At 36.1% G+C, this 21,822-nt stretch overlaps 1 protein-coding gene and 1 pseudogene across 1 annotated transcript in view; one reads left to right on the top strand and one right to left on the bottom strand.

Annotated features, from left to right (window-relative positions):
- The window catches only part of PCDH9 (protocadherin 9), a 931,358-nt gene that overhangs the window by 843,064 nt on the left and 66,472 nt on the right, over positions 1–21,822 (bottom strand). The window lies entirely within an intron of this gene.
- LOC123324299 lies at positions 1,244–4,348 on the top strand (annotated as a pseudogene).

The raw sequence follows: 21,822 nt of genomic DNA, 5'->3' as shown, positions 1-21,822 counted from the left end.
AAAGGAGAGAAAATGTGTTCAATTCCATATCAAAAATTTCTAAAAAAAATTTTTGAAGCTGAAAGGAATGCCCACAAATAATCTGATTCCAGTCTTATTTTCAGTAGTCATCCATAGATCATATAGTAAAGAATAAGGAAATTTTCTGTGCAAGAGAGACAGAGAAAGACTGAGAAGATGTCCATTTTGGCCATTTGCAATAGACTGTTATTAGGAATGTAAATTGGTGCAGTCACTATGGAAAACAACATGGAAGTTCCATCAAAAAATTGAAAATTGAAATACCATACAATCCAGCAATTTCACTTTTAGGTTATTTATACAAAATAAAAAAAAAAAAAACTAATTCAAAAGGATACACACACCCTGTGTTCATTATAGCATTATTTACATTTTAGCTCAATGGAAAAAGCTCAATGGAATTTATCATATGAATGGCTTTAAATCCCATCTTTAGTATTTATGTGAGAGATTCTGAGCAAAGTACTCTGTCTCATTGAGCCTTAGTATCCTCCTCTATAAAAAGGTTAAAAATAACACATGCCGTTTTCACTGAGTTATTGTGAGGTCCAAATCATCTGGACTATCTAGACTGTTTAGTGCATTGTCTGGCACATTATAGGTACTCAATACATGGTGTCCATTATTTATGCAAGTTATGTAAATTGCATGATATGTTTAAGATATGGTTATAATGGTTTTGTGTGTTCAGGCTTTATTACATACAGTCTGTGTCTTCTATTGATCTAAACTACTAAATTCATGGTAGTCTGTTAATGTATCATTGAAAATAGCCTGTACAGATCAGAATAAATATTTTGATCAAATCACACAAAATTGTCCTTGGAAACAAAATGGAACAGTTATGGTTTGACGTAAAATAATATGAAACAATATCAACAATGTGTGCCTCTGTGTGATTCAGGATCTCCTATTTGAGAACCCAAAGCATCAAGATGATACCTATATTGAGAAGGAAATGACACTCCCCCCACTTCTCAAGGGCAAAACTCTCGTCAGGACTATCACATGTGTATCTTCTGCTGTCCTGACATCTGCCATGTCCTATTTTGCATAAGCCATGGTAGATTCTTGTCAGATCACCCAAGTAATAACATAACCATCTGAAACATTAACAGAAGACTTCCTTCTGGCATCAGCTGTCACACTATGTGCCAATCAAATTTGCTTATTAAAATACCTTGGTTTTTGTTCTGACTGTTCAACATTGCCATTCGAACCCATGAGCAGTCTTATTGACTCTTCACTGCTATTAACAAGTCTTAATCGCTCAGAGATTCAGCACAGTAGGATATTGCAATCAGAACAAATTCCCCATTTGATTCCAGCACAGAAGTTACCAGTGAAACTAATAGAATGATAATACAAAATTCTCTAACTTCCTCTCCTCTTCTCCCACTTCTCTGTGAATAAAAATGAAACCATTATATGGACTTATTTGTAAGCTGTTATTTCTTGAATTTGCAGTGGCTAGTATCACTAAGGATTTGAACATATCCAAAATATGTTACTATTACTTTAAAATTAAAAGCATCCCAACAATCAACAGTTTTGCTTTTTAAAGTATATGACTTGTACATCTGGTTACCCAATCCAGTTGAAAGGAAATGGTAATAGGTTCAGGTTGCACCATAGCATGACATCTGCTCTACAGTACACAATCTGACTCTGGATATGAACCTTTGAAATAAAGTAATAATGCTTTCATTAACCTCAAAACAATTTCCATCAGCTGATATTTGGTCACAAATGACAAACAGTTAATAATTAAGTCATCTGGATTATTTTCAAGTGGTCTTTTCTGGTGTTTGGGGGTTAGTTTTATGACAGGATTGGGTATTTCTATCTGAAATACACTCTTCAAAATGTCATTCCATCAGTTGATTTCTCTTTTGCAACTGAAAAATGCTATTTTCTACTCACTCCCCATTGCTTTATTTTTCAAAACAACAATATTCTTGGGGTTTAAGAAAGGGTTAATCATAAAAGAACATGCTCGCTAGTGTCAATGGCTACTGATTTATGACAAGCACTTTTAGTCAATTATTGTCTGGAAAACTAAATGTACCTCCTGGGTCCAGAACTTAGTCATACAAAATGTCTGGCTCACGTTGCCAGAATTGACCATTAATTATTATGACCGCAGGTGGCCATCGGTGTATCCTAGCTTTTTCTGGAAAATGTGCAACATGAGAACTAGTAGAGGTAAAAGTCCAGTGGTGAAAGAATAAGGAGAAAAATACTGCAAACTTGAAAAACCCTTTAAAGTGTCTAATTCAAACTCTTTAATTTAGAAATCAGAAAACCCTGGGGAATAATACCATCAAGCACATACATCTGGTATGTAGCTGCTTCAAGTCGAGGAACCAGTCCTCCCTACTCTATGTTAGGTGTCCTCAACCCTGAGGGCACATTATAATTACCTTCAGTGTTTTTTAAAAATAAGAATTGTTGGTCCTCCTCCCCACAAAGACAACAAAATTAATCAGAAATGTTGTGTGTTCTGAGTACTCCACCAACCAACTATCCTCTTTTCTCTCTCCCTCTTCTCTCCTATTCCCTGAGACACAATATTGAAATTTAGCCAGTTAATAACCCTACATTGGCCTCCAAGTGTTCAAGAGGAAGTAAGAGTCACATGTCTCCAGTTTAAATCAAAAGCTAAAATTATTAAACTTAGTGAGGAAGGTATGTTGAAAACTGAGATAGGTTGAAAGCTATACCTTTTGCACCAGTTAGCCAAGCTGTGAATGCAAAGGAAAAGTTCTTGAAGGAAATGTAAAAGTACCACTCCAGTGAACACATGAATGATAAGAAAGCAAAACAGCCTTATGGCTGATATGGAGAAAGTTTTAGTGGTCTGGGCAGAAGATCAAACCAGCCACAACATTCCTTTAAGCCAAAGCCTGATCCAGAGCAAGGCCCTAACTCTCTTCAATTCTGTGAAGGCTGAGAGAGGTGAGGAAGCTGCGGAGGAGAGTTTGAAGCTAGCAGAGGTTGGTTCATGAGGTGTAGGGAAAGAAGCTGACTCCATAACATAGAAGTGCAAGGTGAAGCAGCAAGTGCTGATGTAGAAGATGCAGCAAGTTATCCAGAAGATCTGGCTATGATAATTAATAAAGATAGCTACACTAAACAACAGATTTTCAGGTAGATGAAACAGCCTTCTTTTGGAAAAAATGCCATCTAGTATTTTCATAGCTAGAAAGGAGAAGTCAGTGCCTGGCTTCAAAGGTTCAAAGGACAGGCTGACTGTCTTGTTAGGGGCTAATGCAAGCGGTGACTTGATGTTGAAGCCAATGCTCATTGGCCATTTCAGAAATCCTAGGGCCCTTAAGAATTATGCTAAATCTACTCTGCCTGTGCTCTATAAATGGACCAACAAAGCCTAGATGACAGCCAATCTGTTTACAGCTTGGCTTACTAAATGTTTTAAGCCCACTGTTGAAACCTACTCTTCAGAAACACATATTCCTTTTAAAATATCACTGTTCATTGACAATGCACCTGGCCACTTAAGAGCTCTGATGAAGATGTACAACGAGATTAATATTTTCATGCCTACTCCACACAGTGATGCATTCTGTAGCCTATGTATCAAGCAGTAATTTCAACTTTCAAATCATATTATTTAAAAAATACATCTTATAAGCCTATTGCTGCCATAGATAGTGATTCCTCTGATGAATCTGAGCAGAGTAAATTGAAAACCTTTTGGACAGGATTCACCATTCTAGATGCCACTAGGAACATCTATGATTCATGGGAAGAGGTCAACATATCGACAGTTTGGAAGAAGTTGATTCCAGTCCTTATGGATGGCTTTGAGAGTGTTAAGACTTCAGTAGAGGAAGTAACTGCCCATGTGTCAGAAATAGCAAGAGAACTAGAAGTGAAGCCTGAAGATGTGACTGAATTGCTGCAATCTCATGATAAAATTGAAATGGATGAGCAATTGCTTTTTATGGATGAGCAATTGCTTTTTATGGATGAGCAAAGAAAGCGGCTTCTTGAGATGGAATCTACTTCTGGTGAAGAGGCTGTGAAGATTGTTGAAATGATAAGAAAGGATTTAGAATATTACAAAAACTTAATTGATAAATCAGTGGCAGCATTTGAGAGGACTGACTCCAATTTTGAAAGAAGTTCTACTTTAGGTAAAACACTATCAAACAGTATTGCATGCTACAGAGAAATCGTTCATGAAAGGGAGAGGTAATTGATGTGGCAAACTCCATCGTTGTCTTACTTTAAGAAATCACCACAGCCACCCCAACCTTCAGCAACCACCACCCTGATCAGTTAGAAGCCATCAACACAGAGGTAAGCTTGTAATTTGATAACAGCTTATATGATGGTTAGCATTTTTATTGAGAATGTATTTTTTAACGAAGGAATATACAATTTTTCAGATATAATGCTAGACTTAATAGGCTACAGTATAATGTAAGCATAACTTTTATATGCACTGGGAAGCCAAAAAACTTATTTGACTCGCTTTATTGCAATATTTGCTTTATTGTAATGATCTAGAACCAAACCCACAGTACCTCTGAGGTATGCCTGTATAAGTTTTAATAAACTTTTACATAGTTCCATTTATCAACATTAATTACCTCTGCTAAGATCTTACACTGATTCAATATGGAAATAAAATTGCTCTGCATCAAAGGCCAGAAAAATGGCTCAAACTGATTCTAATAAAAAGCTGATATTTTTAACAATTATGGGTCATAATTCATTTCGATTTTGTAACTTTTAAATCAGCAACAGTTTCAATGGCCCCATTCATATCTGATGTTTGAATTTTAAATGAAAACAAAGATGGCAGCCTAGTTCACTACTTTCTAGCTAGCAATTAAGAGTGTTTGGCACCTAACACATGCTCAAGAAAATGTTACAGATTAACAAAGATAAGCTTTGAGAGTGTAAAGTGATACTAAGGAAAAATAAAATTAAAATATTAAGAGAATAAATAAGGACAAATAGATACCAGCATATTTGAATTTGTTTTCTGAAATTAAAATCCTTGCAAAATTTAGAAATAACTGATAGATTTTATGAGAGTAAATAAAATGAGAAAACAGGCATTGAAAAATTAGACTTATTTTCTTTAAATATATATTAAATACATCAAAACAAATTATTTCATCAAATACATCATTAGTATCTGGGACAGCAAAAGGACTAGACTTTAAGAACTCATTTTTACTCAGTTTTATTCTTTATATTTTCTCAAAAATAACCTCCATTGAACTTCACAACAATTCTAAGAGATAGACATAGAATTTAACATTAAGGAATCTAAGGTTTAGAATTAGGAAGCCTGTGGCTGAAGTTTGATCTGCTTCAGGTTTGGGGTTTTGTATAGTGCTCCTTTCTGCTAGTTATTGGAAAAGTGGTTCTTATCACACTGACTTCCTAATGCAGATGTTTATAAAATATAAATATATCTAATATAGTACAAAATATAAATATAAAATGTAAATCTATTTATAGCATAAAATATAAATATATCCAACATAAATGCTCTAGCGCAAAATAAAAGACATCTGTAATATCTGAACTGGAAAAAGTAGGAGAACCCTCTGAGGTGTTCCTTCTCTCTCGGGCTTACAGGTTTAGAAAAGTCATGAAGGAAGGAAGAAAGGAAGAAAGGAAGGGAGGAAGGAAGGAAGGTAGGAAACACTCTGCTGGCCAGACAGAATAGCAGGCTGAACTCTGGGGGAGTGATGCAAAGGGAGATATATGTCATCATATACATGTAGCCTCCCTGGTGATAAAGGCTTCCAGCTGAAGTCCTGTTCAATTCAAACTCATTTAAAGATATCATGGCTGTTACACACTCAGGCAGACTATGAAAGGGAAACTGAAGATGAAATGCATCCTTATACTTAGGTGTGTCATAAGCATTAAGCACCTGTGTATTTTGGGAGACTGACCCTGCCAGAGAATACACTACCCATTTCTTCTCATGAGGAAACAGGTTCTATATCCCCCCGGAGGGGCAATAGTAACTACGACAGAGGAACTCCCCTTAGCCTAAGGAAGGCAAAAAAGGATGCCTTTTAGGAGCTTTCTAACAGAAAAAATGTGTAAAGAGGAAATGCAAATAGAACTCCTTAGAGGAACAATTCTCAACCTCTGTTCTGCCACAGTTTCCAAAAGAGATGTTTAATTTGGGCTTATTTTGTCAGGAAACAAGAAGAAAATGTTTTAAAATGAAGGACAAAGAGGGTGCTACAACTTTGTAAAATTTGTAATAGTTTCTTAGGAACAATGATCCTTGTTTTTCATCCTCATGAACAGTGTTCATGTGAGAAGGGCCGTGCCGTATATATTTTACAATTGGTGTTGTCATTACTAAAGAAAACACAGTCCAGATAAAAAACCAGTGTCTATTAATCTTGAGCCACCTCAGTTAATTAGTGAAATATTCATACAATTTATAAAATATTCATACTAGTTCTGGGGACAAGTACACATATTAAAAGCGTAAAACATTAGGCACTTGCTATATACCAAACTGACATTGAAGGAGTAAAAATGTCAACAATCCTAAATCCCTGTGTGAACAACTTTTATCATTCACTGTAGAAGAATGCTAATAGAGTGTCCAGAGAGAAAACCTTTGTATATCAGAGCCAATCTTTCTTGTGATTCATTCCACTTACATTTTAAAGCTGTTGATAGAAGGTGAGTATAGTATGCACCAGGGAGAAAAACATGCAAAGAGGACATGCAAATGTTCTGCAATTCACTACGTACTTTTCTTACACAAAAATGAGACGAAGTGGGAAACACTATCTCAGCGATCACGTTCTTCTCTCATGTTGTTAATTATTTTAAGCCCACCTGTCACTTTGACCCCATTATTTCCAAAAATTAGTTCCTATAGACACTAAATCACTACTTTACAGGTATATCCATAGACTTAATTGGGGGGTGGGAGTGTTCACAGACTTTCAGATTCCCCATCTTCAGTGTTTGACATAAAAACAACCAGAAAATGAAAGTTCTGTTAAATCAGACATTCATTAGTCTCCCTAAATGACTTTAAAGGAAAAATCTATTACACACCATAGTACAATGTAATGATGACAGTAAAAAAAAAAATATCCACTCCAACATGTATTGATGACTGCCCAAAGCATTCTTTGGAGGACTGTCTAAATATTAGTAGCAAACACCAAAGAAATAGAATTCTTCAAGAACTCATGATTTGGTCTGAACAAGATACTTATAAATGAAGTATCTCTCTATTATGATTCTTAGGTTTCTTCCAAGTGTTCTGAATTAATTATTTTTACCTTGTCAAATTTTTTTTTGTTCTTTCTTTTTCATACATGATAGGAATGTTAAGGGATTTTAGGCATCTCATTTAGTACCAGAGAAGCTCAACAGTCTTAATTAAGACAAAATATGATTTCTCAATAACAAGTAGAGAACCTTTATGCCTAATAGGAAAGGATATCTTACCCAATTAGATTATCATCCACACTACAGTTTATACCATAGGTTTTATGGTATAAAATAATAGACTACACAATGAAAACCTTTTGAGGTTTCAGTCATATATTCAGATATGCATGTTGTAACTTTTCAAATCTAGAAATAAGTAACAGGAATCTTTTATGGATAAAGACTAAGAGAAGCATTAATGCAAAGTAGTCCAGTTCAAAGTCAAATTACTACATGATGGTTACTGTACTATTCTTTATAGGATATAAAATATACTAGTATAATGAATGAAAAGTCTCCCTAAAGTGTTTAGAAAGTCATTTCAATGACATTTCTCAAACTTCAGAAGAGATGATATATCTGTCAATAAAATGACACCAAAATCATATTTTATAAGGATTTTTAGATTAACATGTGCTTTTGCAGGATGACATTATAGGAATCTTAATATCTATAATCAGAAAGTCTTTTGCTCTTAACTTGCAAGGCAATAAGTTTAAGAATTAATTTGGTCTGCTATAAAGCTGGCTTGCCTTTAATCTTCAGATTTAAAAGGTCTCTTTTTGCTGAATGTTTTAGGCAGGTAATTGAGGAAATAATCCACGTTCCATTTCAGTCAACATAAAATGACATTGAAATGTCTTCAGATGTTTCCAGGAAACTCATGCTAAACAATCTGCTATATTTGATATTGAATAACAGCAGAAATCTATGTCTCTAATAAAGCCTTTCCTAAGATTTTATGTAATGAAGCTCCATGTTCGTGATAACTTACTTGATTCATTAAGATGTCAAAAAACTAAGCATATATAAAATGCATATAAATTGATATGTGGATTTATGATAATTTGTACAATGGAGGATATCACACATGCCATATGTTCTTTCCTCCAAATGAAACTTCTAGTGTGATTTTGAAGCCAAATTCCTAAAAAACAAACCAAGACAAAACAAAACAGAATGATTGTCCTTGGTTTGCTCTGATGGACATCTTGATTCAGGCTTTCTGCCATTATTTATGTCAATGGACATCTTGAAAAATCATCTGCTCAGTAAATTTTGTAAAGTGCACAAAAAATATGCATGGAACATTGGAAACCGGCAAATGACCCTTTCCAAAATAGATCCTTCCAGGAATCTTTGAGACTGTTCACATTTAGAAGCGGCAGTGGTTACATTAAGGACTTATAAAAGGGGTCCAATTCTGAAATGCTTTCAATGCTTGTGGATAACTGGCAACTTCTTTCTCTTTTATTAAACATACTCTGCCAGAAAAGCCTTCTTCAGTCAAAACAAACTTCCACTTAAGAGCAGTTTTTTTCTAAACATTTTCATAAAGTAAATAATGAAGCAGGTTTTTCCCCCCTCTCTTTTTTCTGATAAGAAGTGGGAGTCTAGTTTGGCAAGGAACAAATGTGATTTTGGCTTTCTTTTTTAAGTTTATTCTTTCAAGGTTCTGAATTTTGTTATATAGGTGCCCAGAGGCAAGGAGAAGCATTTTTATACATACAAAGTAGATAAACAATGGAGGAAAGATGCTCTAATGGACCGTTTCTCTGCTCCCCTCGCCTAGCCTATAACATTTTATCTGTTCTGCAAGTATTACAGTTGATCTGAAAAGACTTCTTAGACCATTGTTTTTAGACTTAGCATTCTTTGTTACTCATTTTCTTATTTTCAACGGCTGAAAATTGGATGCTTAAACTTTTTTGAATGAGAAATGATAATTTTTTAAAAGATAAAATGGTTTTATCTTTGCAGTTATTTAAATCTACTTATGGTATATTTTTTTTAACAGCACAGGTGGGAATGGGATAAGAGGAGAGAGTGAGAGGAAGTCTACATAATGCATACAAGCCCATGATGTATATTTACTAGGATAGCAATAACATGCCGTTGGGTTACACCTAACCACACACTCTGCGCTGTTGTTGGAGGGAGAATACGCTTGTCTCACTTTAAAGTGACCTCTTTAGCTAATGTTCACAGCTGTGTTAATGAGCTTGAAGAGGGTACCATATTCACTGTTGTTGTTGTTTTTATTTTTTTAAAGATTTTATTTATTTATTTGACAGAGAGAGACACAGCAAGAGAGAGAACACAAGCAGGGGGAGTGGGAGAGGGAGAAGCAGGCTTCCCGCTGAGCAGGGAGCCCGATGCGGGGCTCGATCCCAGGACCCTGGGATCATGACCTGAGCCGAAGGCAGATGCTCAACGACTGAGCCACCCAGGCGCCTCGTTGTTGTTGTTTTTAACCAAAAAGGAATAACAACTGAGATGGAGTGATTTTGAAAGAAGATAAGGACATTTGAGGACTGTTCCACGACAGCCAACTTTTCAATAGCCAACTCATTTCCTTATTTTTCAGGGACACATTTACAAGCAAAGACTACTGTTCCTTTTTTTTTTTTTTTTTTGCCCTCATTAGGTATTAGGAAAATGCCTTCACAGATGAATTGCTAAGAAATAGCTGGGGTCTGGGCCAGTTCTCTTGCATTTTTGGTCTATAAACTCACTGTCTTAGTATTCCCTCCCACCCCTCCAACCCGCTCCATCCTCCCTGGTAAATGAGCGTGCATTACATGCAGGATAAAACTATCATATCCTTAAACAAATGTCCTTTTCAAAAGTATAATATAAAGCCGACCTAGAAAGTCTGCTGCTATAAGGATTTCATGTTTTGCTGATCCTGGTCTTTTCTTCTGAAAGGCTTTTTAGTGGTCCCCAGTGAAAAGTTGAGATCAGCATTTAAATGTGGGTCTATCTTTTTAACATACTTTAAGTCCTCAGAAGTCACTAAGTCTTAGTGGCTTTGAGAATTTATAAGCATATCTAGGATGTGAAGAATACCTTCCATGTCTTTTTTTTTCCTGCAAAATTACATTAATTGGAATTTGTATTTTTTCTTCCCCTTTGTGATTTGAAAGAAACATACTACAGAATAAGATTTGTTCAAGACCATTTCAGTGTGTGAAGGAGCTCTCCCCAGACAGTTAAGGACCAATTATAGGGGTTTCCTTTATTCTTTGGATTTTTACAGCTGATGTGCACTGCTTCCTCTCCTAGGTAACAGTGGCATGCACATGTGCAATGAGACACAGAAAAGGGAAAAAAGAAAAGAAAAAGAAAAGAAAAAAGTAATTATGTTGTTCCTTGTTATATGCAATAACCAGCATTTGGTTAGAATGCTTGTACAAGTTTTAATTTTAAATGAAAAGATTAAGGCAAAGGAAACCAACATTCTCTTTAAAATTACCACTTATCTGAATCAATCAACATATTCATTTGCATTGAAAACTTGGCATTTCTTGCTTCAGTCATATTTTTCTTCCAGGCCCTTTGAAGTCCTTCTCTACATTCTTTACATTTGTCATAAAGACATGTTTATTTACCATTAAAGCCTAAGAAAAATTGATCAAGGCCTGGAGGTTTCATGTTCTTCACGTTTTGAGTTTACATGTTAAATTGCAAAAATATAGCAACAGAAAACTATCCAGCGATGAATGTAATAAATAAAGTTCCTTTGATCTTCAAAAATATATTAAGTTTTTGATTCCTAGGTGATAAAGCTATTCCATGATCTTATCATTTCTAATCAAGCATGGAATCATCCAAAGAAACACACTTTTATTGAGCATCTACTACAGGGTTGCAACTAGGATGACAAAGGTAGGGCCATGGTTTTCACCCTCAAGTTGGTACTCAAACCTCAGCACCCAACTCTCTGCCCTCATCTACTCTATGATACCAGTAAGCCTGCAACCATATTTATGGAGCAACTATGTGCCAACAATGTTGCTAGATCTTTTGAGGGAATATTAACATGAGGAATTATGTGGGAAAAGTGCTAAGACGGAGATCTGTCCTCCTAGAATTTGTGATCCTCCAAAAGTTACCTTCATAATATCAGTATGAAGACAGCAAGCATAATATAGCACAGATATGGGCTCCTACTGCTGATTGCCTCAGCTGAATTCTGCTTCAACCTCCAGTTCTGTCATGTCAAACATGTCATTTTTAAAATTTCCAGTCTCATTTTCTTTACGAAAGGTGTACAATAGTGCCTACTTTACAGGTGTGATGATAATTCAGTGAGATCTCTTATTCCAAGCACAGCATCTGTGTTATTGTGGTCATCATCCTTATTTTCACAAGAAAGGGAAGAAACAAACCTGAACAAATATCCACTTCCATAAGAAACAAAGTAGCATCAAAGGGAAAATCAAACTATAAATATTAATGTAGCCAGGAGTTTTAATTTGATATTTTTATGATTACTTATTACCCTAAAATCACAAAGAAATTGCAATTTCTACTTCCATAAAGAAAACCTAAAAGCTTTTACTTCCTATTAAAACCTAAGGTTATTAACTTTAAAACGAGGCAATGGCAGCAGTAATAAAATTGTGTAGGTATAGTTTTAAAAAATTCTGCTTTTACCTAGACACTTTTACACAAATTAATGTATTTAATCCTTATAAACACCTTGGATTGTATTTTTATCCCCATTTTACAAATGAAGAAACTAAGACTCAAAGTTACAGAACTTCTTAGTGGCAGAAATATCTAATATTCACCTTTAATGTCAAAATTCTGAGAATAAATGCTTATAAGGGTTATATGTAGGCAGGAATATTTTCAGTCCATATTTTAGTGGTAAAACAAAATTCTAGTTTTAATCAAAACAAGAAGTCTAAGGTAGTGCTTTCCAAAACAAGTCCAAAAATCATAACTAGTAGAGACGGTTAGGTTTATTAAGCCATATTTTGACTACATTGGCAAGTAAAATGAACACATAATTGAGATATCTTGAATGAATGTTGACAAAAAATATAATCATTGGTTTCTTATTCATTTCAGTGGCACCATGTTGCTCCCACACCCTTGGTTTTGCTAAATCAATAAGTATAATTTATTTAAGTCCTGTGATTCTTAACCACAATACACCAAAATAAGTGCCTGTAATTATATCAAGGAGTGAGAAGAACGATTTGTAAATAAGTAGAAAACCATTTACAGCTAATGCATGTTTGTTTTAACTTACCAAAAAAACCCCACTGGAAAACAGAGTAACTAGAAATTTACCTTTGTAAGCCGAGGCATTCCTTGCTATTCCCTCACCTAACAAGAACTCCAGGAAGACCCTATCTTTCCACTGCACAACTCTTTGCAAGCAGAGTGAGTAACCAATCCTTTGTAATCCAATCTACCTGATACACTAGATTAACCTGATCTCACCAATTTTAATTGTGACTCTCGCTTCCCAAGACCGTCCAATTACGCTCTACTGTCCACTCCATAAACAAAAGTTAATCTATGGAAAAACTGAATTCAACATTCACCATATACGACTTCCACTGTACATGGTCTTGTCCTCTGCCTTTACCTATTTTAACCCAGAGAAGTCCTCCATTTTTGTCAAAATCCAGGAAATCCTCATGCTTTTCTTGAGGGCCTCTTTGGCCTTTCTATTCAAAATTATTCCTTCTATGAATATCTAGGGCTCCTTTTTTTTTTTTATCACATTTGTGGGTTTTATCTCTGTACTATCTTGAAACAGGGCCATTTATTGTATCTTCTGCTACTAGAGACAAACTTCTGGTAAGAAAGACAGAATCTTTTTTCACTTTTATATTCTCCCATTGCAGCTTAATATAACACTTTGCATACAGCAGGTGACCAAAAAAATCTTGAAGAAAATAACAACATTTCTTCCTTCCTCTTTAGGGCTATTAATATTTAATGTAAGGAACATGACCGTATTTCCTAACTCCCTTGCCATTTCTCCTTATGCGTTGCTGGATGTGGGTGTTTGTGTCTGAGCAATGCAATGGGAACGGCGCTAGTTTCTCCTGGCACATCAATAGCTATAACTTCTTTCATGATTCTGACTTGGGTAGGAAATCTAAGAGGAAGAACTGCATTCTAAAATCCTATAATGTTAGAACTGGAAGACCTCATCTGATCCAAGGACCTCATTTCACACAGCAACTAACAATGGAGAATACTTTCCTTTTAGAAGCTGGGAAAGCTTTTTGTTCAATACTTAGAGGAAGAAAAAAAAATTATCTTTTTAATTGATCAAAACTGTGGCAAATAATAATTAGGAGAAAAATGTTCTTAAGCTCAGGGCTTTAGGCTTTTAAAGACTTGTAAAGACCTCAGAAAGTAGCGACCAGAGTAGAGCTGAAGGGAACAACTCTACTCAGTTCTGGACCACACTCATTTTTAAGTCACCACGGCTCAGGTGCACTCAGGCTTCCTGTGTCATCATTGTGCCTAAGGAGAGAATTCTTGTGTTGCAAGATGATGCACATGAAGTCAAAGATTCTTAAGGATATTTTTTTTCACTTCTTAAAACACTCATCCCAAATTACATAAGAGGAATGACAATATTTCACAAACTCCCCAAAATTTCATCTTCTTGTAAGTAGAGAACTTATAAGGCCTTTTTGTGTTGTACTTGTTTTAAGAATCACATTTTACATTAAATGAAAGCTCAAGCTGCCTTTTGGAAGTGAGAACGTCTCATACCCCCATAAGAAACCTGTATGCTTCACTGCTGATAGGAAGCGGAACTCTGCCAAACAGTGAACTAATGAATTAGAATTTGGCAGCACTCCGTGCCTGATACAATTTAGTTCAAATTTATGAAATCTACCGCTTCCAGAAATCCAGTTGTGCCTAAGGCCTCTCTGTACCTTTCAGAGTAAAAAGCATGACATTGCTAAACTTCTGATTTTACCTCATTGATGAAGAGAGAATTATGAATACATGTTTTCTAACCTAAATCTCTGAGCATTTCTTCAATTTTGCAACAACAGTAAGTCAGTTGAAATCAGCATCTCTTTGGGTAGATAACAGAATATTTCTAAACCTCTGATTAAATCCCCTTAGACATGACATGCTTAAGCATCTCAAGAAAATGTCTGCTGCCTCAAAATGACTGATGCCCTTTTGGAAAGGAAGGAACATTAGCTTTGTTCAAAGGCACGTTGTCTTATATTTATACTCTTTTTTTTTTTAATATATTTTTTTAAGATTTTATTTATTTATTTGAGACAGAGAGAATGAGAGAGACAGAGAGCACATGAGAGGGGGGAGGGTCAGAGGGAGAAGCAGGCTCCCCGCAGAGCAGGGAGCCCGATGCGGGACTCGATCCCGGGACCCTGGGATCATGACCTGAGCCGAAGGCAGTCGCTTAACCAACTGAGCCACCCAGGCGCCCTTGTATTTATACTCTTAAAACAAAACAGCATCTTTCCCCCCCCCACCCCCAGCAAGATAAAAAATAAATAAATAAAGCCTTTTATCAATCAATATGAAAAAGGAATCATCATTAATGCTACTTTAAAACTCACCTTATTTGGGGAAACCTCTTTCAAAATCGTACTCAAGAAATAAGAATGAGGAAGGTGAGAGAATTTTACATTGTAAATACTTAGGAAGAATAAATCGAGCATGTTAATTAGCGAACTGAGGTTTAGATCTCAATGCAGCAGTGCGTTCTATCAAAATGCATATATGATTCCGTCTCTTCCTGTTGAAGTGGATGAGGTTAGCTACCATCTTGGCCTCCGAACCTTGGTGTGGCATTCCAGATACTTCTGCAACTAACCCTAAGCAGTGCCCCCTAGACCTGCCCTGTGCCTCTTTCTCACCTTGGGACTTTATGATCCTCTCCCCTTATCCTGTGTGCCCAGGGGTACCTGCACGGCCCTATGACCCAGGCCAAACTCCTCTTTCTAAACCTTCTCTAACAGAGCTAGTTGTCCTTTCCACAATATTAAAATAATAATAATAATAATATTTTTTACAGCACTTCTCACAACATACTTAGCTTGTTTAAACATACTTTCTATTTGTAAAAATTGTGAGCCCTATGAGCTTCTCACCTATGAAAGCTGTGTCATTTTCATCCTTGTATACTCTGAAATACCTTACACATTTAGGGTATTCCATAGATGTTGATGAAGGTCATACAATTAAAAAAAAAAAAAACAAAAAACAAAACTTTAGTATCTATCCCTTTGCTTACTTACCCAGAGGTTTCTTCTTTCTATGACACTTTTATTTCCAGTTACTGGAGATTTACCATTTGCTGAAAAAATACATTTACAGTATAATAGTCACTGATGAAAAATTTAGTTCACCCTGAAATAACTGAATCGCCAAAGGAAATCATTTTGTATGAATGACAAAAGCAGTAGCAATCTCATTTGGTCTTGTTGTGACCTTAGAATTAAAGACACACAATGAATACACACATATACTTTGGCATCTTGCTGAAGGCATATATTGTTTTATGCAACTAATTTAAAAAGAACTGGTGCATTGAATTGAAACAAATGCAAAGAAGAAGAGAATAAAAATAAACAGAAACTTGCAATGACAAAAAGTTCTCCTCATATAAGATGTAAAGAGTAAATGTATAAAATAATCCACTGCCAGTTTAGAATATGCAAGAGATGCATCTTGTTTTGGTAACTTCTGCTGAATTAAGAAATGTTATCCTGTAATGATTTCTTTTTACCTAGTTTTCATTGCAGTCTCTTATGTGTCTTTTGTCAAAGGAGTTTTGCTTTCTATACATGTGATTTTCTTTTCTTTTTTTTTTTTAAGATTTTATTTATTTGATACAGAAAGAGAGACAGCTAGAGAGGGAACACAAGCAGGGGGAGTGGGAGAGGGAGAAGCAGGCTTCCCGCGGAGCAGGGAGCCCGACGTGGGGCTCGATCCCAGGACTCTGGGATCATGACCTGAGCCGAAGGCAGACGCTTAACGACTGAGCCACCCAGGCGCCCCTACATGTGATTTTCAATTTTGTATTTTGGCATCCCTTCCCAGCTTATCAGATATTTCACGATTTCTCTCTAACTTGCCTTTTAAAACTCATCTCAGTTATTTTTCAGAAGCAAACTAAAACTGTGTGGACCTGAATGCAATAGGCCAGCAGGCCCAAGTAATTCCAGCATCACTTCTAAATCTTTCAAAAGTTTTTCAGAGATAGTTCAATGCTTCAGGCTTTTCTAATATTTTAAAATCTGTTATAAGGCTTTGGTTAAGTGATTACTTGATATTACTGTATCAAAGGCTGGAGTGTGACAGAAGTATAGGAAGATTTCCAAATGGGAAAGAGAGAGGTGTAAAAAAAACATAATTCATTTATGTTGAAATTGGATTATAATCTTCATCGTAGGTACCAGACATATGGAAAGCAAATATTCTTCTATTTTTATAACAATGGAGCTTATGCTAGATGCATGGTGTGTTCCATTAGGTGATTTTATTTTTAAGCCATCTCCTCTTTACCTCCCAGGGGCAGTCCCCTTTTTCCTTCTGTATTTGCTGAGGAATTACTCACTGTTGACAGAAGCTAGATACCCTAAAGGAAATATCCAGAATACTAAGAACTGTACAAAGAGGAGTAAAACATTGGACTCTGAAATAACCAACAAAAGGAAGCTGTTTTGTGGGAATAAAAAAAGGCAATATCAAACTCATCTGCCTTTAGGTGTCTGAATTCTATCAATAACTAAGAATCCAACTCAAATACTAATACGACTGGCAAACATGTGACTGTTTCAGAGCCTTTGAGCTTGCTCTTCTTACTGCCTGCAACATCCACTTCCCTGATTTTCATGTGGCTGGCCAACTTCATCCTGCAGGCGTCAGCTCCAATACCACATCATTAAGGAGACCAGCTTATATCATATGTCCTTCCTCTCAATCTCTAACACATTTCTTCAGAATATTTAACGTTATCTGATATTATATTTTATTTCTTTCTTTGCTTTATAAAATAAGTTGCTTATCTTTTATGTTATCCCCTGTATCCTTGGTGCCTACATGAATGCCTGACATTTATAGAATATTAATTGATTGAAGAAACACACTCCTTTATGGATATTAATAGATCTTAACTGCATCTTTGTATTTATCCTTGCCCTTGACACTGCGTGTATACATTATATATATATATATATAATCACCTGGGCCACTTATCACTCTCTGGATTTATGTAATTTAAAAATCTCCTCTATTAAACTATAAATTTCTTGACAGCTGGGTTTTCTTTTATTTGTTTTTGAGATACTCATGTTTCAAAGATATAGAGACACTAAGTGCTCAAATAATATTATTTAAATGAATGAATGTAATACATTAACAGCGAGTTTAAGAATGATTATTTCTACTTTTCCCAGCAGCTTAAAGGATGTTCAGTCTTTTGAAAGTCTCTGAGATGGCACCCATATGATGACAGCATGAGCCTACACTATGAGTACACTCTACTCTCAAACCCATGTAAAATCATACAAAAGTGTTTATAATTCCAAATAATTTCTTTTATTGAATAGGAATTGGATAGGAAATAAAACATGCCATGTGAGATAATGAAGTAATATAATTATGAAAGTAGTCTGCTTTTCAGTGATAATATTTATTAAAGATATTTCGCTGGTGACCAGAGAAGGGCCCTTAGCAGAAGACAACTTTAAGAGTAGCACATGAACAGACCCAGATTTTTTTTAAAGTTTCAAACTTGAGTTTGAAACCTTAATGGGCATCATCATTTCTTCATTGCCAGCATAATTCTCTCAGTCTGGGCTCTGGCAGGGAAATCAGACAACTCTCACTGCAACCTGGGGGTTGACATTAATTAAAAACATAAAATCATAAAGCATCTGTGGTGGGTTTAGATGCCAAAAGAGATGAAGTGATTTTAAAAGTAAACTTCTTACAAAGGTAACTGAATGTCAGAATCTTATGCTTTTCTCTAAAATAACGATAATTACCATGTCTTTCTGTAGTGCATCATACACACATTCTTATAATTGGCATAATTGGTATCACTAGACCTTTTAATGTTACTAAGAGACAAGTTGCAAGGATAAGGGTATCAGCGCTTATTTTAGGCCCAAAGAAAGTAAATACATCTGTTTCTTCATTTTGTTTCACACAGTTCAGCAGTGCCCACCTATCTGCTGTTTCACTTAGTGAGGTCTCATTTACCTGCAGTCAATCGCAGTCCAAAAGCAGATGATCCTCTTTCTGACACATCCTCAGAAGGGCAACGGCAGCCTAACACTACATCACAATGTCTGCGTTCGTCTCATCACCTCACATCATCACAAGTACTGTGGGTCCAGTACAATAGATATTTTGAGAGAGAGATAGACCACATCCACACAGCTTTTATGACAGTGGATTGTTAAAATTATTCCCTTTTATTATTATCATTTTAATCTCTTACTGTGCTTAATTTATAAATTAAACTTTATCATAGGTAGGTATGTATAGGAAAAAAAAAAACATATGGAGAGAGTTGGGTACTGTCTGTGGTTTCAGGCATCCCCCAGGGGTCTTGCAACATATCCACCATGGATAAGAGGGGACTATTATATGAGCTAATGGAACAAAATGTCGATTAGTTTCCATAGCCTGGGCTCAAATGCTTATGTAGCAAAAAGAGAACAGGAATGAGAAGCACTGAATTTCTTTTTCCGTGTTTTTTATCCCAAAGGATGAAAGGCCCCAAAGCATGGATACAAAAAAATAGTTTTTTTTTAATAGCTTTTACCATTTATGAGATATGGTAAGTGGCACTTGCCTTCTCTGGTGTTTTTACTATAGCTATCTCACCTTAGAAGCACTGAATGATGTAGACAGAAGATACGCAGACTGCCATGTTGAAATTATACTGGTAAATTAATTCCTATTAGCAAGAGGAAATAACCATCTGCCTGTAGTCCAAAATAGTATCACACTCAAAAAGAGAGAAAGAGAAAAAGTATCACTCTATTCATGGACAATGGGACAGACACCAGCCCAGTGACAGTATCTTTAATCTTCCAAAAAAAAAAAAAGAAAGGAAATAGTATTACTCATCTCTTGTGAATTAAGAGATCGACGATCAGCAAAATAAGATGATTTCTTCAAGGTCATACAACTGGAAATTGTTGAAAGGAAGGAAGGGATTTGAATGGGAGGATGTTAGAGAAGAAGGTCACCATGTAGGGTGATTAACTGTCTTGACTCATGGAGACGTGGGACCTTCAGTTAACCTGGCACAGTCATGAACAAAGGATGAGAGCAGGGCAACCTACGTAAGGACATATGCACCATGCCAAGGAGTTTAGAATTTGTTCCAAAAGAAGAGGTTTGCCACTGAGGTGTTTTAACACAGGAATAACACGCCTTGACTTGGGGCCAGCGTGGCCCATCACATCTGGCACACCATTGGCACACTGGCCGTTCATAGCACTTGTGGAAATCAAATGACATTGATAAAAAGAAAATCAATAGGATGAGTTCTTCAACCTCAAGAAGGGAGTTCAGACTGCACCCCAGAAGGTGAAGGTAAAATGTTTTTGAAAGATAAAATACTCTTTTAGATTTGCAGCTTATTTGAACATTCCCATTTAAAATCTTTAAGACAACTGGAGAAAGGACTGAAGGGACAGGTCGTGAATAACTTTTGGCCCAACAATTGCCAACGTATCTTCTTAGAGAATTAATTCATTCAGTAACTGAACTCTTGAAAACAAGTTCATTCTGGAAAAACATAAACCTCACATTGAAAAAAAAATGTATCACTTAGTGCAAACAAAACCAATAATATTGTAAAAAATAAGTAAAGTATGCAACCAAAATATTTTCTTTCTGTAAGGAAGAAGCCTTTGCCTGTTTATTTTTTTCCTATTTTTAGCATAGTTGCTAGAACTTTGAGTTTCTTTGTACCTGTGCAAGGGAATCAAATCCTGATATGAACTTCTTTCTTATTTCTTCTATTGTCGAAGTACTGCAGCTCAGAGACATTCTGAAGAGCTTCTTCAGATGAGCATCACTGCCACCTGAGAAAACCTGACCCCTCTTAGTTTTTGTGATTCATTTCTTTTCAGACTTACAGGTTTCAAACAAATCATCATCCACAACAGCACAAAATGCAGCCGAAACAAATACTCCAAAAGTTTCCTGAGTTTCCTTTCCTGCAATAAAAAACTGTCTTCATATTTCTGTTTTGATTCAATTGCACATAGTCTAATGCTGTTCTTATCTTAAGGTTCAGGTTTTAAATATCATGATTCAAGACCAAATTCAGGCTGCGGCACCCTTTACATCACCGCACTTTTATCGGATATAAATTAGCATTTCACTTGAATCAGCTACTACAATATCCTGGGCCACGAGTGTCTTTCAGGATTCCTCTTAAGAAAGGATGCTTCTGCTCAGAGGCACCTAAGAGAACAATTTGTCCTAGTGGGTCAGATTCTGGATTCCCTCTGAATATTCATGCAGTGCTGAGTGCAATTGAATTCTCACACCCTTTGAGTTAATGTGGTTAGGAGCTAGTTTGTGGAGCATGCAAGCAATTTGTCTAGTCATTTAGATATCTTAAGCATCTCTGGAATCCAAGTACCGTGGGAAAATTTATTTGAAATTTCAGATAATCTATCTGGAACTATGGTAGTAAATGATGTAGGTAGAGAGATTGTTGCGAAGAGTACTTTTTTGGGATGTTTTTCACCACACTTTCAGATCGCAGTATAATTAATGGAATAAAATGATTTAACACTCTGGGTATCTAGAGGAAACCATTTCCAATCCCCTTCCTGATTGCAGAATGAGCCAGAATTGTTAGACAATTCTCTTTAATTTTACTTCAGCTATAAATTTCTGTTCAAATACAAGGAAACTCTCAGGGAAACAAAGCATATGCAAACAGACAAACCTCCTAGTTAATGAAATGCCTCCATGAGGATTGCAATCAATAACAGTATAATCTATGTTCATAAATAAGAGTACAGCCTCAAAAGAGCGTAGGGCAGTGATGAATTATTCAGGAGGTCTTGCTTTGCCGCCATGCTGCTATTTCCATGCTCAGCACTCTTCAATGACAGAAACCCACCTGGCTCAGGACTCCCTGACTCCAGCCTCCTCTGAATAGCTACATCTCTTTCCTCCTTCTTGTTCTCAACATAATTTATCCACAGAGCCCAAGGCTTTTGCAGCTTATCTGAGGGTAAGCTCCAAAGAGAGCCACTGAACTCCAAGAGGAGTAAGTCACTTTCCACAGGTCACAGCCTGACATGCGGAGCTTTTATTTATGGTGGGGAACTGTTGACTGTAGAAAGTACCACTGACAGTGTATAGAAGCCTGGGACCTAATAAACACTTTAATTTCTAGGGACTGTCAGGCAGGGTTAATGTGAGTAGGGAGCGGGAATTGGTAGCTAATAGGGGAGAATAATAGAAAATGAAACTATTCCCCTTGCCAGATGTCTGTAATTTGTGCCTCTTCCATTAGTTTCACAACTAGAGAAGACGTCGTAATAATAG

This window comes from Neomonachus schauinslandi, chromosome 3 (genome assembly GCF_002201575.2).
Source record: "Neomonachus schauinslandi chromosome 3, ASM220157v2, whole genome shotgun sequence".
Classification (NCBI taxonomy): domain Eukaryota; kingdom Metazoa; phylum Chordata; class Mammalia; order Carnivora; family Phocidae; genus Neomonachus; species Neomonachus schauinslandi.
The sequence above is the reverse complement of the archived record's forward strand: the minus strand, read 5'-3'. Positions and strand labels throughout refer to the sequence as shown.